The following is a 16,332-nucleotide window of genomic DNA, read 5'->3' on the forward strand; positions in this document are numbered from 1 at the left end:
CACTAATTCCCATCCCACATATTAATCCAATGAAACATGAGATGAAGATTTCCTATTTTGGAAATTAACAGTTAATCACAATAGAAGCCACTTAAACATTAAGTTGCCAAAGGCATCCAATTCATAACATTCCAGTTTAATTTTCAGCTACAAGACCATCTGTTTACAGCTAGAGGGCAGTTTTATTTAAATGTAATAGTAATAATAGGAAGCCTGTCAAGCTGGCAGAATATTTGATGAGGAGAGTAACCAAGATCCCAGCACTGGTATATTATAATACTTGCTGCACAATTCTGATCATATACTTAGCCTTACGTTTTATATGGTTCCTTCGTAACAGCTCCAGATAGTTTATTTGTGCTTCACAGGGGCTGGTCCGCTTACAAAATATGTTCTACCTGTAAACAGGTATGTTTAATAATATTCAGAGGGGCCTTCTTTGCTGCAGTAGATATCTACAGATACCTTTACAGCTGTGAGCTGTAAAAGTGACCAACTAATGATATCCTTTGTTTTCCTGGAAGGATCTTTTATTCTGTATCTTAGGCATTTTATTTATTGTCATGCAAGTTGGTTTATATTGTTCTGTTTTATGTTTTCTCTTACAGCTATATTGTGATGAGCAGTGGTCACAGCATAAAGTCAGAATCTTAATTCTTCATTGCTTATGCCTCTCTATTCCAATGTGTGCTACATATAATGGGTCCCCAAGTGTCTTTGTGTTTGGTTTCAGTTCTGAAGAAGTTCTGTCTCCTGCTTTTTCAAACATTACACACTACTTACAGAGCGATTCATGGTCTGCTAGAAGCACAAACCCTAACACCTAGTAGAAGCCATTTCTTCCTTGTAAAGGCTGGATGACATTTGATCAGCTTAGATGGTTTAGTAAAACCCAATGTATTATGTAGTACTCAGTACTTACAAAGGCCTCTGTAGCGTGAGAGCTGCTGGTAGATCTGTTTCATGCGCTCTATGTTCATTCGGCTGGCCTCTGCATGGTTCACCATGGGTTTGGGATAGTCTACCCCAATGATACATTTTGCTGCCTTCTGCACCGACTCAGGAGCATTCCATGGCTCATAGATGTAGCGCGAGGGAAAACCTTTCAACTTGGGAAGATATCGCCTGCAACATAAATTGAGTGAGACCTTCACTTAGTACTATAAACAATCAACTGCCCCAATCACAAAAGGAGGCAGGTCTGCATCTTACTTTCAGCATTGTCCTCACTCTTCAGCCAAAAAGGCTCCGAGAGCAACTTACATAAGATCAATAAAAACAAGATAATCACTAAAAGACAGCACACCAAAAGGGGATGAGGAGGGAAGAGGAAAACCATCAAGCTAAAAACAAAAATGTAATAGTTCTGCATTGCAGGGGGTTGGATAGATGACCCTTGGGATCCCTTCCAACTCTACAATTCTATGATTCTAATGACCAGCCACAATGGAAACACCAGTGGTATCCAGTCTCTCAGAAGAGCTAGTGGAATGATTGTGTTTCCATCTCTCCCTCGGCTGCAGCTTGACTGAACTGACAAGCTCCAGCGACATAACGGGACACTTTGCTCACCTGATGAAGTCACCACTGGGATCTGTTCGACGTCCAAAACCAACAGGGCAGTAGCAGTGGAAGAACTGTTGGAAAAAAGCACTGCACGAAAGCCACATCCAGCTGCCTGAATTCACGCTGAAATCTGCATCTAGCAGCAGCTCATCAAACACCTGGAATAAAGAGGGGTGAACTCAGTGAGGAAAGTCCTTCAGTAAAGTCTCAGTGACAGGGGGCAGGGATGATGTGAAGCCAACTATCACCTACAACATCACTGATCATTTTGTAATATTCAGTGAACCCAGACCATGGGAGAATGAAAAAAATAAAAGAAACTAGACAGCAAGATACAGTTTGTGGAAGCTTGCCTGCTCAGACAGGAAAAGCACATTTTTTTTTCTATTTGAAGTTACCACTGCTATGTTCTCCATGCACAATGGCAACAAAAAACAAAGCTATGCTACTGTCAGGTAGTCCAGTTGAATTTGATTTCTGGGATATTGTCACTTAAGTTTCCAGTATTTGCTCTTATGGAACAGGATTACTACCATGTTAATATAGTAGTGGCTGGGGCAACCCAGTCAGATGGGTGGGGTGATAATAATGCTGCATTTCAGGGACTTTCCGACAGATCCCAAGAATTGAATGTGCTTATCATATATTACATTTCAAGAGGTTCCTTAGAATGGGAGGATCATTTCAGTGAGCTATGGTAGTGCTGTGCTGCCTGTAGAGCTGTTTCACAGCTCTTTACTGCCAACATATACTTTCTGTCTCTTTTCTTCGTTACTCACCCTTACGCCTGACTCCCAGCTGATCCAAAGGTCTCCTCTGGTCAGAAAGCAGGCTACAGCATGCCGGGCCAGGTGATGAATCCAACCCTCCTGTCTCAATTGCGTCATGATAGCATCAATCCAGGGGAAGCCTGTCTTGCCTTCTGCCCACTTTGCCAAGGCTTCAGGATTCCTGTCCCATGGGATCTGAATACAAATTGGGTTCCCCTCCATACGGTCAAATTGGGGATTGTTTGTGGCAGCTGTATAAAAAAATTCTCTCCAGAGTAACTGGCCATATAACGACAATGGTGGAGTGCTATTCCGCTTCACCTAGAGATGACAGGAAGAAAGAGACATATACCAATAAGATAGTATCAGAGTTTTTTGACATACCAATAGATTCTGCACTCTAATTAGGGTTATAGCTTCAGTAAACTTCTACTACGAGATCAAGGTAGTAAGCTTTTAAAACACCTGTTCCCAAGCATACCTTTACTAAAAATAATTACCTAAGGTCAGAATATTTGCTTTAAACTTTGCTTGTATACAAAATCCACAGAAAGGCCTTAAAAGGGCAAAATTAAAGCAGCCAGTGTGAGGGAACCATCTACTGAAAATATGTTCAGAAAAATGTAACTCAAGCAATGTGTTATTCCTTTGTAATCAGTTCCAGCTATAAAACAGCAGAGAGGTTTTCTTAGTGATGACATCCGAGCTGTGGAGTACTCTTATAAGAAGAGCCTGTTGGACCTGGCCAATAGCTATCTAATCCAGCAACCTCTTCCTCCAAATGCTGTAACCTTTCCTCACAGGGGAGTTGCTCCATCACCTTATCATTTTGATTGTGGTTTTCTCTCTACAGAAGGATTCAGGTGGCACGCACTTGATTGCCCTTTTGCCACCAAGCAAACACCTTTTTAGATGCAATTATAATCTCCTGTTGTTTTTATAATTTTGTCTGTTCCTTTGTAAGATGCCCTTGGAATATGCATGTAAGGCAGTATAAACAAACTTAAAATATTCCAATATTCCCTGGGAAGTGCAGACACCTAGGAGGTTGAAATGCAAATTAATACATTTCAATGACTACGTCAAGATGTTGGAAATGATTACAGATATAAGGTCTACTAGAGACATGAAGAGAATTAACATCTCACTAAATGCTCAGATTCATTTTGATTCCCGGACTTAAGATATCTTGTTGAAGGAAGATTCTTTCTGATTCTTACCTTTCTGTATAGTTCCCAGAGCCGGTAGTAGAATAAGCGGCAAGACAAGCACCCAAACCGAAGGTAGGGGCTGAGCCCTGTGGGACTGGCCAACAGTGAATTGGCGTTCATCCTTGGCCTCTCGTAATTCGCAACCCATGCCTTGAAGGATTCAGGTAAAGGGAGAAAAGAAAACAGTCATGGACCTTAAAACAACCTTCTGTGAAATTCTATAAACAAGTGTTATTTGATGCTACTAACAATCTACCAGTTGCAGGGACCTTCAAATTGTTTTTTTCTTTGCATGGGGAGAACAGGGAGGCACATCTTGTCATGACTTGCCAGTGTTATGTGTACCACACTTTATTTTCCTAACTTTCAAACTCTGACTGTTACTAGTTAAGGGAATTCACCACTAAGAGTGTCCATTAAGGCTGGCTTTCTTCCAGTACAATTAATCACTACCAAAGAAAGCAAGGGATATAGGTCAATATACCAGACACCACACCAGTGTGTCAGAAACTGAAGTATATAATAGGCTAATATTAAAAAAGGAAAATGTAGGTGGACTGTACACAAACTTGACTTTATTTCAATCACAGTTCATTGGTGCACACCAGACAACAATACTGGGATATAAAATGTGTATGCATTTACAAGAGTAAGAAAAGAACATGTAAGATCTAGATTAAGGCAAGAAAGTATGAAATGATTTGGTATTTCATTATTAGTTTCAGCAGGGTGAAAGCATTAGAAACTAAGACACTGGTAATAGCACAGCAAAGGGTACCCTTCCTTCCCTGATGCATTATTTTGCAATACAGATTATAAGGTTACCTTTCTTTCCAGGTGCTTATCCAGACGAGTTAATGCTTCAGTCTCTCCTCCTTGCCAAACAGCTGGAGCAAGACCCTCAGTGGGGAAGCCTGAAAGAGAATGGAAGAGGGTGTTAATATAGAACTCAGTCAACAGATATGGCTTTAATTCAATCTTGTGCAGTGTATTAACGAAATGTGTTCTGCACTATACAGCATGAAATGACCACTGACAACCAGCAGAGGGCACCTTTGAATAAAGGTTTTAATAAGGTACACACCCCTGCAGCATATGCTATAAAACCTAGGAAAACATAAGTACATATTTTTCTGCAAAACTATTGATTATAACCCTTGAAAACCAACCCTCAAACTGAAATGGAGGGGGGTGGGAAGAGAGAGAGTGTGTAGAAAATTCAATAAAACAACAGCCATGTAGCTTGGAGCACTTCCAGAGAGCTGATATAATGGAGGAGTCGTTTCCACTTGCTCATTTCTAAAGTTAAACAACCTGCTTAGCAACAAAATTTTCAGTCCAATCTAGTGTGTTAAAGATTAACAATCTGATTTTTGCCTGCTCATAAAGAAATGACTGACATAGTTGGGTTAGGAGCAATATTAGGGGACTAGTATGGAACCAAGGTACAAACCAAGGTACAGAAGAAATACTATGTTCTATTTTCCGACACACAATTTTCAATATATAAATTATTTCAATTACCAGCCTGTAATTAGTGATTTCTTACAATGACCCAACACAAGGTATAGTACCCATACAAGGTATAGTACCACAGCTAATCCACTGATTTTCCCAAGGTGCACTGATAATCTCAAATTTGTTTCTAAAGACAGAACCAGAACAGGCCAGGCAAGAAGAGTACTACAGTCCATCTATTCCAAGCCCATTGAAAGCTGGTGTAGCTGTCCTGCAGTTCTGCAACGTACCAAGCTCCTCCAGGGATGGAACGCCATAAGTTTCGTCATGATTTTCTTGGATCTCAGTCCTGCATATCTCCATCTGTTGATTTGTAACTGTGGCAACTGGCTTCTTGGGCAGGTCCATGCGACTTATGATGGCCTGGAAACGCTTGTACGTCAGCGGAGGTTTATGCCCATTCAATTCAATTATCCTGCAGATTGGAGAAAGAAGTAGTTTTAAAAGTTTTGCTGCCATAAGTTGTGTAGGGAAGTAGCATTTCCCTCAATACATTTAGGATCAGTCACTCTTTCAGATATTTTGTGGGAGGGCTAAAACTCACAAAACAGACACTGCAATCCTATTCTCTCACATTTCCAGCTTTAGCCACTAACAAGTAGCTAATGCCACAGAAGACAGGATTGGGATGACCTTAAGAGATTGGAGAACTGGGCCAAAACTAACAAAATGAATTTCAATAGGGGCAAATGTAAGGTTCTACACTTAGGCAGGCAGAACTAGCTGCACAAATATAAGATGGGGAACATGTGAAAAGGATCTAGGGGTCTTAGTAGACCATAAGCTTAACATGAGTCAACAGTGTGACGCAGCAGCAAAAAAAAACTAATGCTATTCTAGGCTGCAGCAATAGAAGTCTAGTGTCCAGGGTCTAGGGAAGTAATAATATCACTTCATTTGATCTTGGTCAGGCCACTCCCGGAGTACTGTGTCCACTTCTGGGCACCAGAATCTAAGAAGGGTACTGACAAGTTGGAATGTGTGCAGAGGGGGGCGACCAAGAAGCTGAAGGGTCTGGAAACCAAGCTTTATTGGGAACGGTTGAGGAAGCTGGGTATGTTTAGCCAGGATAAGAGAAGACTGAGAGGAGATATGAGAGCCATCTTCCCATATCTAAAGGATAGTCACATTGAAGAGGGAGTAAGCTTGTTTTCTCCTGCTCTGGAAGATAGAACACAAGCCAATGGGTTCAAGTTACAAGAAAGAAGATTGCGACTAAACATTCAGAAGAACTTTCTGACAGTAATAGCTGTTTGACAGCGGAACGAACTCCGGAGATTGGGGCTCTCCTTCACTGGAGGTTTTTAAGCAGAGGTTGGATGGCAATCTATCATGATTGCTTTAGTTGAGAATCCTGCATTGCAGAGAGTTGGACTAGATGACCCTTGGGGTACTTTGTAACTCTATAATTCTATGATTCTAAGTATTCCTCAGTACTCTTCTTCATGACATCTATGGCCTGGAAGCCCCACCCCACTACAAGAGCAATGTACCAGACCAAAATAAATACATTAATAATAATCTATAAAATCATACTATTCCTAAATTAACAGTTGGCAGACTAGAATTATCCTTCTGGGCAGGTCTGGTGGAATACAAAATGCCTTAACAGGTGCCAAAATCCCAGAAGAGTCAGCAGCAGCTCAATACCCAACCATGGGGCTGCTACACTAAAAACCCTGCTCCATGTCACCAGAAAACAGACCTTGGGAATGTGCAACCCTACAAGCAGCAGTCCCCTGATGACTGCACCAGTATTCAAGGGGTAAGGAGACTTCTCAGGTATCTTGGTCAAAGATTTAAAAAAGAAAACTAAATCATTGAATCTGTTCCAGTAACATATTGGCAGGCAGTGCAGATCCCAGTGCACAGGTGCTATTGTATTGCCAATAGGTCACTCCAGTTAACAGGCTAGGTGTCTCTGCACCAACTGCAACTTCTGGACCAAGCCAGAATGCAGACCCAGACAGTAATCAAGGCTTGAGGTTACCAACACAAGACTGACTTTGGTCAAGTTATTCTGCCCCTAGAACAGTTGCATTTATTTAACAAGGCAAAGTTGGTCACTGAGGACACCTGGGTTTCAAGTGATGATGATGGATCCAGGAATATCCCCTGACTATGAACCTGCTTCTTCAAAGTGAGCACAATCCTGCCAGGTAATTGACCTATCTCCCAGACACTGAAATCACTTGCATATGGTATGTATGTCTTATTAGGATTCAGCTTCAGCTTACTGGCCCCATTCAGTCCACTTGCATGTCCAGACACGAATCCAGGCCTTGCACAGCCATTCCTAGTTCAGCTGTTTAAGAGAGTCAGAGTCAAGTGTCATCAGCATACTGGTGACACTTTTCTAGTTCCAACTGAGGCTGAGAAACACAAACTTGTGGTTTGGTTGTTGTCAAGAACTTATTTTTTGTGAGTTTCGTGCTTAGGTAGTTTCAATCACAGCTGCAAAACTGCCTTAAAAAGAAATTTACTGATGTGGTTAAGAATGCTTAACCACATCACTGTGCAGAGATCTCCACCACTAAAATAATTATTTCATATGTGGTTTAGGAGTCCACACTGTTTATGCTCTCAGTGTCAGTCATGCCACCAATGTAACTTAAAGATGAACCCAAAATGCCTCTGCAGGGTGTGAAATGCAGATGAAGATGCTTTAAGTTTCCCAGAAAAACAGAATGGTTTCCTGAAAGTCATACAACACACAGAACATGCTGTTCAGACAGTCTCTGATCCAGGCACCCACCAATGATTCAGGCTATGCTTGAACACAGAAGCGATCTGCATTCATTTAGTTGCTTTATACTGTACAATTCTAAAAGGGAACCCTCTGTATAAAAGAAATTAACACCTAGCTAAGAAGATCCTGAAGCAACAGATCTTTTCTCTGGTGAAACAAAGCCTCCAGAACAGAAATAACTAAAGACTCTCAAAAGCCAGAATGCGAAGAGTTAAAGAGGCAGTGAGAGAGCCAAGTTGCTAGCTTATAAAAAGCCAAAGCAGCTTCCTGCTCAGCTTGTGTACTAGGAGTTACAAGAGCAGCAGCCACGTCCTCCCAGTCAACAACTTACGCAAAAGGGTTGGGCTTTCAGTCTAATGTTTCAGCATAAGCCATGTGCCTGCCTTTCCCCTGGCATCTGCACGTGTAAAGGGGAGGAGCTCCACGCCATCCAGGCTTTTACAGAGCTACACTCACATGCATGGCTCCGTGACCTAGCTTCCCAACAATGCACAACAGCCGCAAAACGGAAGGCAGATCCTTGCCTTACGATATCTCTACCTATTGAATCCAAGCAACAAACTAATCCCCTCTTACGTATTGAAGCAAAAGGAACTGTGCAAATGAAACTGTGTGAACTAGAAAGCCAAGAGTGAAGAGTAAGTGTGTGGGCTCCAAAAATTGACTGGGTCAGTGCAAGAGGATCAAATACTGAGTCAGCATAGTCCAGCTGTCAGGAGGAACACAGAAGATCAACCCCCCCTGGCTCAGCCATGCTCAATAGCAGAACTTGGGCATAACTCTCCAGCTCAAGTTCCCCCAGCTTAACTATAGAGATGTGAATGTCTTATTTTTACATGTTGTGTGAGGAGGAATGAGTCAAGAACAGCAAATAAGTTTTAAATTGAAATAGAGCTCTAAAATTAAATATGCTCTTTAGAGAAGAAATAGTTAGGAAAATTTGACCTTTTTAGCATTAAAAGACAGAAAGTGAGGGCCATACAACAACATATGATTTCCCCCTTTCCGAAACGGTCAAACTCTGTAGTTCATATAAATGTTCTTCTTCCTCCACCATTAGCTTTCTGCCCTTATAAGCAATTATTTCCCCATCAATAGAAATTCTGCATTTAAATAGTGGGGGAAATTATATTTTTACGCTCTTTTATAAGCATTTTAAGCAGCTTCTCAGCAACAGATGAAATAAGCTCACTCATCCTCATTAATTACAGGAAGTTCCCTGATTGTCTCTGAATGTTTAGTAACGACTAGACGTTACAATTCTGAGTAATACACCAGGTTGCAGAATTTGCTGAGGGCATCTCAGTCAGCCCTATACTTCAGACCCTTCAGTCTACCAAGAATAAAATGTCTAGATTCTAAAGGAAAGAGGCTCTTCCTAACAGCAGTAAACTAGGAAGCAGTTTAAATACTTTAAAAATGTAAACATCCTGTGATTGCGGAATTATTTTGGCTACTTTCTCCACAAACAATTCAAGCTACAAAACAGTTCAAGCCACTGTCCAATTCATACACAGCATAGGCATATAGCATACTTATATTTAAAGTCTAATAACAATACTGCAAACACACACATATCCAAACTAAAATTTAATTCCTAAAAAACTGAACTGAAATTACCTAACACTGAGTTGATGTAAAATGTTTACTGCCTGAAACACAACACTGAACTAATGCTGGATGGGAGGGGAAAATACCAAGTGTTGGGGGAGGGGCATAACAATAACCATAGTTTTTCAGCATTGGAAAGAATCTTGGTGAGCTTTGGTCTTAACATGTCCCTTCCAACACTAGCACTCTGGTGTGGTTGCAAGGAAATGCAAGCCCAAGGCTTGCCTAGTCCCATTTCCTTTATAATAAAAGCCAGCTTATCATTATATCCAAACCCAGCCACTCTGAATGAAATAACATAAAACCAGGGAAACTAGCACATTTGCTAATATGGTAATTAGCTACTGCCCCAGCTTTTCAGATTTTTCTAATACCAGGCAGTCCATCAGCCACAAGACTGTGGGGAGGGGAGTGCTCTGACTATATAGATCCCAAGTAGCTGTATGCCTAGTATGCTTCTAAGCTGGGGGAGGGGTTGTGAAGGAGGAGAGAGCAAATGTGGCTTCCTGAGAAACACATGCGGCTTCCTTTTAAAATACAGTGACTAGAGATGGACCTCCAACATAGCCTCTAAAAGACACCTAATGTCAAGGCACCAATATGGTAGAGCTCTGTTGCTGTTTTGCACTTAAAAATACAGTAGATAAGTACAGGCACGACACAAAGGAGAATATAAAATTTCTAAAGAATTTTAAAAATTAAAATGCTCAGAAATGGTAGCAGTTTACAGGCAGGGCCAGAAAAAAGCATTTTCTGCAACATGTACAAAACCTTTAAATAAAACCAGCCCTATAAGAGGTCTTGTAAATGGACTTCCACTCATGCAACAGGGCTTTCCCCACTCCTCTCCCTATCCCCAATTGGGGAGCTAGAACAACCTCCACAATAGCATATGAGAGAAAGGGGGGGGGGGAGTGTCCCTTTTGGTAAGCTGCAATGTTTGCACGGCTGGAACAGTTGGAAGAACAGGGCATGGAATTCCACATGTAGATTGTGCATAATGATTAATGGGCAAGCACTGCATAAAATTCCATATGCAGAATGAACAGCTTCCCCTCTCAAGAATTACAAAGCTGGACAGACTCTGAAAGACATTGACAAAACAGAACCTGACTGGGTAAAGGGCATGTCAGGATTTAAGTAACCATCATAATAAGACAGGATGTGCCACACCAAAGATACTTCTGTTTTAATTTAAATTTGCAATTACTAACTTAACATTTAAACACTTAAACAATACAATGCAGCTTAACACCTATATACAAACCTGTACAACTGTGACCACAATATTTATGTTAAGTGCTGTTGCCTTGCCACGAGAATACAGGTGTGTGAGAGAATGAATCATGTTTCGTTTAAGAACAAACAGAGAGCAATAGTGAATGAAGGACTGAACAGTCTCATACAACCAGTTTCACAGTCTCTTTGTCCTATTGTCCCTGTGACAGAATGCATACATATCCCATGCATCTTCTCCCAGTCTCCTTCAGCTCCTTCCTTAGGGAAGAATTCAAAGTTGTGCTATGGCAATCATTCCATCACTGAAAGCATTTCAGCTTGCCAGGTGGAACAATCCCCTCCATGTACTGTTCTATGGGTTCTTCTGGAAACCCCACCACCACCAATTGTGGGGAGGCAAGGGGAGGAAAGCCCTGTTGTGCTAGCATAAGCCCTCGCTTCTGCTAGTGGGACTTGTTAGCTGAATCTGTTCCCTAATGTTTTGTCTTCAGTAGATTGCAAACCTGCAGCAATAATGATCTTATTCCATAGCACTTTGCAGTAGTAGCAATATAATTAGCTCATAATTTATAAACTCTGGATCAGCTGCTTCTTTTCCCAATTCCCACACCGAAAGATGGAATTCAGTATGAAACTTGAGATCTTTTAATCCTATAGTAGTACCACAATAGGATGAATTGAAACTCTGATCAGTTAAGAAACCCTAAATATTCTCTCCCACCTTGTGTTTTATTTTTCCTCAGATATCATAATACCTTAGCATCTCCTTAAGCAGATCTATATCTTACCTGTCCAGATCATAAAGGGTATGCGAGTTCTCCATTATCACTGATACTCCAGCTTCTTTAGCCAGTTTCACTATAGCTGCATCTCTCTCTTTTCCAAAGGGCTCAGAGTCATATTCAAAGGTAAGACGTGTCACTCCCCATTCCTGCAAGAAACCACACAATATTACCCCACTACAAATATGAAATGCCACTCTTAGCTCACCATAGAAGTCTGAGAACTAACACTTTAAAGGTAGGCTGAAATCCAAAGACAGAATTAGGGAAAGGATCCCATTTTAAACAATAAGCATTAACGCATACAAACAAAAGATAATCCACTAACAATAGCTGTTCTCACAATGCATTAAAAAACTTTGCTTTTTAAGAGTAGTTTCTTAGTGTCTCAGGTCACTTCCCTTGCTATCCTCACTGAATATCAAAAATAGGAACTCTTTGGTTTGCTGCTGACATTTTGGTGTGTGAGTGTGTGTTTGTGCGCCTCTCTGTATATGTATATATAAATGTCAGGACACACAATATTGTTTAATTACAATCATAGTAACGAGAAACTTGATTAAATTGACCTTTTTTCTTGCCAGTTCAAATCGTTATTTAAATAATTCCAGTCTGCCTCTGTGTATCCCAAACAGCACTATAAGCCACCTGTTCTAGGATAACTAGACACCTGAACCAGAACACTCCCTTTATGGGATAATGAAACACTGCAACATGGTTGCAGCTCCCAGTTGCATGTTCATGTTAACAATATGTATTATGTATCAAATTGTGAAACCACAGTACAGTCGTACCTTGGCTCCCGAACACCTTGAGACTCAAACGTTTTGGCTCCTGAATGCCGCAAACCCGGAAGTGAGTGTTCTTTGGAAGCTGAACGTCCGACGTGGCTTCTGCGGCTTCAGCTTGAGTGCAGGAAGCTCCTGCAGCCAATCAGAAGCCGCGCCTTGGTTGTCGAATGTTTTCGGAAGTTGAATGGACTTCTGGAACGGATTCCGTTCGATAACCAAGGTACAACTGTGCTTGCATATTGAACGCCATCTATGACCAATCTAGTAACACAATATAGGACCTTACATCAACCATAGAAAACACCACAAGGGAAAGCCTATGCTTCACATGCAGAAGATTCCACCAGTGAAAAGGAGAACAGGTTTCAGGCCAACAAAAACTAGTCAGAGGATATAAGGACAGCTTCACAGAATCTAACAAGAAATTGAGGATCTCATGTTTTAAAATTTTCATATACCAAATTTTGGGAGAGTGCTGGGGTGCCAGTCACAAAATGGCTTCCATGGAAAGTGTGGCATAACACAAAATTTGAGAGATAACCACCCCTGACAACCTTATGCTTACCATAGGAAGTCAGCTATGTACTGATTGTGGAAATCACACAATGCTGATTATATATACACACAGATACACGTTGGTGGTGTTGCTGTCTAACAACAACAGGGAGTACCCCTCAGTACCAGGAAAAATATGCAAGGTAGCCACATCACACTCCCTTTCATTTCACATGCCCCATGCCTTTCTTTCTAGGAGAGCCAGAGACTGACTTATTTTTAAAATGAAAACTCAGAGCCTGAGGAACCTGCCAGGGGGACCAATGAAAGTGTTTGCACGTGCTGGGTTGGCAACCCCCATTCTATTCAGCCAAATTAAAGTCACCATCATTTTGAAAAAAAATTGCCTACAAGGTATGTAAAATTTTACATCTAATTACAGTGGCCACACTACAATTTAGAGATAAAAGAAGGATCAAGAGGCTACAAGAGCCCCCATTCTGATACTGTAGGTCCCCAGCTGGACGGATTAAGTTCTTGAGAAGCTTGTGTTGCATCTAATGCTCTGCATGTGTAGTTACGCTAGTGTAACAAGACTTCTGTTCCCTTTCTTCCCTCCTTTTAAGGGAAAGTGTGAGCTGGAGTGAAGCACCCAGCAAACATCCCAGAACAGACAAAAGTACAAGAATTTCTACCCAGAGTGTGGTGCAGCCCCTTCAGTCTATTCATAAGACCAGTTTTTTAAACATGAAAGTTGAATGTTACTAGATAGATCATGAATAAATCGTAAGCTGAATGGTCAATGCACTGGAAAGGACAATATAAAGAATTCAAGCATCTTTAGAACCTTAGCTACAGCTTTTTGCAGCATCTTGCTCGTCAAAAACATGGCCTATTTTCTCTGACAAAATGTGTTAGATGTAATTGGTTGCCACAGCAAGCATCCTAAAAATATGACAAAGGGAAGTGTGTATGATGCAGAAAACTCTGCTTCACACAAATCAAGATCTAGGTACAATCAAGATAAAAGCATAAGGTGGAAACTTTGGCAAACAGGTGCACAGACTATTTGGAATTGAGTCCAACACGTATTTGCTTTACACAACCATTTGAGATAAAAGTTATCATGTAAATCCTCAACTTGAAAAAAGCAAGGTTTCTCTATTCTTCACGCAAAATTCTGCATGATCTTTCCCATTCATCATGCTATGCCGCTATATACATATACAACTTAAGAACAGAATGGTACACTACACTGAATTTCAGCATGACCAGTAGATAGAAGATGGATACTTTCTGCTCCACATAAAATTTACAACCACAGAAATGGCATAAGCCCTCAAAAAAGTTACTTCAGTTCCTTGAATAAGCCCTTAAGGATAAGATGTTAAGATATCAATGAACTAGGTTAAGCAGCCACAATCAGGGTAGAAATAGTTGTAGTTTTGATGCAGATTCCCAACTAACAATTTGAAAAGTACTGAGAAAGCAAAAGATGCAGATGTTGTGCCGTTCCCCCACCCTGTCTAGTTTCTTATGTGGCAAAACTAGAACCCTGCTTGCTAAAATAGGCAGCAGAGATGTGATCAGTGGAGGAATGGAAGGCACAGCAGCTGCATGCTCTCCCATCACTTCCAAACATTTATACATCATCCAGGGGCCAAAGTGGCCCTCCAGGCCCTTCTATCTGGCCCCCAAGGCTCTCCCCAGGGCACACCCCTCATAAGCCCTGATTTCAATCCTCCTTAAATGTTTTTGTCTGGCTACAATCAATGTAAATATCAATGTTAGTCAGAAGCAGCTGAGTGAGGCATGGGATTTTAGGGTGGTATTCAACTTTTTGAGATAGCTCCTGGATTAACAGTAGTGCAAGCAGATTCCCTCCCCCCCCACCCCAGCTTTGCTCTGGAGAGTTGGTGGTACCCCCAGAACAGATTTAGGGAGTGTGTAGGAGAACATTCTGTCACACAAGGAGAAATCCATGTGTCAACATAACACTCACCTTAGTGCTCCATTTAATACAAACCTAATTTACAGGAAAATTCACTTTCCTTTAAAATAGGCTTCCTCAAACTTGGCCCTCCAGATGTTTTGAGAATACAATTCCCATCATCCCTGACCACTGGTCCTGCTAGCTAGGGATCATGGGAGTTGTAGGCCAAAAACATCTGGAGGGCCGAGTTTGAGTAAGCCTGCTTTAAAAGCTTTTTACACAGAGAAATTTTCTTACCTTAAAGAGTCTTGGGAAAACATCAGTAGGCTGCCCTCTTACTACAAACAAGCGTGAGTTGAGTTTTCGTAAACTGTTATCCAAATCTTCCAGGGACTGGAGTAAAAACCTATGGAGAAGAAGAAATAAGATGGCATCAGCAGCTGTTGGGTCAAGTAGTTAAGGGTCCTCAAACTCCAAAGCAAAGAATTCAGCTCCTTATCTATCAGTGCTTGGCAGTCCTTTGCCAACACTTACATTTTATATTTTCTTCTCCTTAAGAAGAAAAAAATGTATGGCAGAAATACCAATCAGAAATACCAGGTTGTGGAATCAGAAGTTTATGTTTATGCTAGAGAATAATTCAATTGCATGAGCTCTTCCATCACCCTTGATGAACTCTTCCTCTACATTTTTGCCTTTGAGCCAGGATACTAGGTTGGAATCAAGCTAGGCAAAGCTACCTTTGGGCACCCTCTGAAGGATATATAAGGATTGTAGAGGTGTGTGAAGAGAAAAGAGACATTTAATTGCACTAGAGTAAATCCTCTCACATAACACTAGATTCTGCACAAATATGTGCACAAATCATACTTTTCATACAAATCATACTTTTCATTTCCATTCATTTAATTTTCTTAGTTGATTTGTCTTCCAAATAAATTCTTCTTTCCCATTGCTACATCTAAGAAATGATCCATGTGACAATTTGCTATCAATCCTTTCATACCCAAATCAGGAATGTACACACACACACACACGCACGCACGAACTGCCACTTTTGCATACATCTATCACTGTAGAGGTGAATTTTTCCACTTAAAAACAAAACAGAGAATATAAACAGTTTAATTTTTGACATTTTACATTACAAAATGTAGAAATGCAAGACTCGTTGCTAGAATGCATGTTCTAACTCTATACACAAGCATTGAATTTCAGAATCACATCACATATCTTCCTTGTTTGCATTTGAGTGGAAAAGTCAAACTACCACTATTAATTTAGGCTTTTCTCCGTAAAACAATCAGATCATAGAAGAAAACAATGGTGTGTACATGCACATAGGGCTAAAAGACATAGAAGAATTTCAGCAGACTTTAATCCTAGGTAAACACATGCAATTAAAAGGTTGAAAGATGCACCTCTTAGCTTAAAATAAAATTGTAAAACATTTAAATAAAGTAGAAGGCAGCAGCCCAGGTGGTAGCTGGTCTTGTAAATGCTAGAATACATAACATTATGCCAAAAGCAAGATCTTGGGAAGGTGTTTTAACTGTATATTATGCTTAATTGATTTTCTGCCTCACAGACGTGCAGAAGCAAGGTCAGGCAGATCCACGATTGCTGCTTGAAGCATTGATAAAGCTATTAACATTAACCCAGGCCTA

At 40.8% G+C, this 16,332-nt stretch overlaps 1 protein-coding gene across 2 annotated transcripts in view; it reads right to left on the reverse strand.

The window, feature by feature from the left end:
• The window catches only part of MAPK8IP1 (mitogen-activated protein kinase 8 interacting protein 1), a 90,364-nt gene that overhangs the window by 68,324 nt on the left and 5,708 nt on the right, over positions 1-16,332 (reverse strand). For both annotated transcript variants that reach the window (XR_014166922.1, XR_014166923.1), the window contains exons 2-9: positions 14,963-15,071; positions 11,453-11,595; positions 5,296-5,480; positions 4,373-4,461; positions 3,557-3,697; positions 2,346-2,657; positions 1,573-1,724; positions 923-1,125 (exon numbers count right to left, since the gene is read on the reverse strand). The gene's annotated coding sequence lies outside the window, so the exon portion shown is untranslated. The remainder of the gene's footprint in view (positions 1-922; positions 1,126-1,572; positions 1,725-2,345; positions 2,658-3,556; positions 3,698-4,372; positions 4,462-5,295; positions 5,481-11,452; positions 11,596-14,962; positions 15,072-16,332) is intronic.

Source organism: Podarcis melisellensis (genome assembly GCF_964234715.1).
Source record: "Podarcis melisellensis genome assembly, chromosome: 1".
In the NCBI taxonomy this organism is placed as follows: Eukaryota; Metazoa; Chordata; class Lepidosauria; order Squamata; family Lacertidae; genus Podarcis; species Podarcis melisellensis.